The sequence below is a fragment of the Pleurodeles waltl genome, chromosome 11 (genome assembly GCF_031143425.1).
Source record: "Pleurodeles waltl isolate 20211129_DDA chromosome 11, aPleWal1.hap1.20221129, whole genome shotgun sequence".
Taxonomy (NCBI): Eukaryota; Metazoa; Chordata; class Amphibia; order Caudata; family Salamandridae; genus Pleurodeles; species Pleurodeles waltl.
In genome coordinates, this window is record NC_090450.1 from 315,435,726 (window position 1) to 315,437,978 (window position 2,253).

At 53.0% G+C, this 2,253-nt stretch overlaps 1 non-coding gene across 1 annotated transcript; it reads left to right on the forward strand.

The window, feature by feature from the left end:
- Positions 1–2,095: 2,095 nt before the first annotated feature.
- LOC138266806 (5.8S ribosomal RNA) lies at positions 2,096–2,249 on the forward strand. The gene has a single exon (XR_011199722.1). It is a non-coding gene; the product is annotated as a 5.8S ribosomal RNA (ribosomal RNA).
- Positions 2,250–2,253: the final 4 nt, after the last annotated feature.

Genomic DNA, 2,253 nt, shown 5'->3' on the forward strand with positions numbered 1-2,253 from the left:
GGTCTCTAGTTTTCAAAAATGCACAGGTTTGGTAGGTTTCCCTAGGTGCCGGCTGAGCTACAGGCCAAAATCTACAGGTAGGCTCTTTGCAAAAAACACCTCTGTTTTCTTTAAAAACATTTGATGTGTCCACGTTGTGTTTTGGGGCATTTCCTGTCACGGGCGCTAGGCCTACCCACACAACTGAGGTATAATTTTTATCGGGAGACTTCGGGGAACATAGAATAGCAAAACAAGTGTTATTGCCCCTTGTCTTTCTCTACATTTTCTCCTTCCAAATATAAGAGAGTGTGTAAAAAAGACATCTATTTGAGAAATGCCCTGTAATTCACATGCTAGTATGGTAACCCCGGAATTCAGAGATGTGCAAATAACCACTGCTCCTCAACACCTTATCTTGTGCCCATTTTGGAAATACCAAGGTTTTCTTGATAGCTATTTTTCACTCTTTATATTTCAGCAAATGAATTGCTGTATACCCGGTATGGAATGAAAACGCACTGCAGGGTGCTGCTCATTTATTGGCTCTGGGTACCTAGGGTTCTTGATGAACCTACAAGCCCTTTATATCCCCGCAACCAGAAGAGTCCAGCAGACGTAACAGTATATTGCTTTGAAAAATCTGACATTGCAGGAAAAAGTTACAGAGTAAAACGGAGAGAAAAATTGCTGTTTTTTTTTCACCTCAATTTCAATATTTTACTTTTTCAGTTGTTATGTTCTGTAGGAAACCCTTGTAGGTTCTACACAAATGACCCCTTGCTGAATTCAGAATTTTGTCTACTTTTCGGAAATGTTTAGTTGTCTGAGATCCAGCACTGGTTTCACGCCCATTTCTGTCACTGACTGGAAGGACACTAAAGCACAAAAAATCGTAAAAATGGCAGTATGTCCAAGTAAAATGCCAAATTTGTGTTGAAAAATTGGGTTTTCTGATTCAAGTCTTCCTGTTCCTGAAAGCTGGGAAGCTGGGGATTTTAGCACCACAAACCCTTTGTTGATGCCATTTTCAGGGAAAAAACCACAAGCCTTCTTTTGCTGCCACTTTTTCCCATTTTTTTGAAAAAAACAAAATTTTCACTGTATTTTGGCTAATTTCTTGGCCTCCTTCAGGGGAACCCATAAAGTCTGGGTACCGCTGGAATACCTAGGATGTTGGAAAAAAAGGACGTGAATTTGGCTTGGCTTGCTTATGTGGACAAAAAGTTATGAGGGCCTAAGCGCGAAGTGCCCCAAATAGCCAAAAAAGGCCTAGCACAGGAGGGGTAAAAGACCTGGCAGCGAAGGGGTTAACGGCGGAGCGGCCCGAGCGACCCAGGTTGCCAGCCTGAAAGCCCTTAGCTGCCTCCCAGAATGCAACACCCCTAGGCACAGGGCCTGTCCCTCGCCCTGGCGCATCCCTGTCTGGTAGAGCGGTCCGCGGCCGCTGGGGAGCCCGGGAGAGAGGAGCAGGCGCGGGGCGGGCTCCTCCGGCCAGGAGGACCTGACCCTCTCGCACGGGAGGGACCGGCGGTGTGGAAGGGGCGTGCGAGCACCTCCCCGGCCCCTCCGGGAGCGGCAAGGTGGAAAAAAAGCCCCTCCCCGAGACGGAACCCACACCCAACCGGCACGACCTTGGGAGGGAAAACCGAATCAAAGTGCCTCCCCGGGCTGGGACCACCCCCGAACGTCCTGCCGTCCTCGGGCGGCAGGGCGGCCTGGACGAGGAGGAGCTGGGGTCCGCGAGGGAACCGTGGCTCCCTCCGACCAGGGCAGGGGAGTGACCCCCCCTTGTTGCCAGGTACCCTGGCCCATCCCGGTCCGGGCCGAGGGTTTGAAGACTCGGGCGGTGCCTCCCAGTCCTCCGGGAGGGACCGGCGGCAGCGGGGCTGCCCGGGCCCCGAGCCGCTCCGGGAATACCCCTCGCCCGCGTGGGGGGAGGCTCCCGGGCCGAGCACCTGGAAAAGTTCTTGGAATCGTGGAGGCTGACTCTCAAGAGGGGAAGCCTGACGGGGTGCCGGACCGTCACACCGCGCGGTCGGTGGACGGGCGGCACCACCTTCCTCCCGCCTCTCCTGCCCCCGCAGGTGGTCGAACGCTGAGAAACGTTCCCTGTGACTTTTGGCGGTGGATCACTCGGCTCGTGCGTCGATGAAAAACGCAGCTAGCTGCGAGAATTAGTGTGAATTGCAGGACACATTGATCAGCGACACTTCGAACGCACCTTGCGGCCCAGGGTTACTCCCGGGGCTACGCCTGTCTGAGGGTCACTCG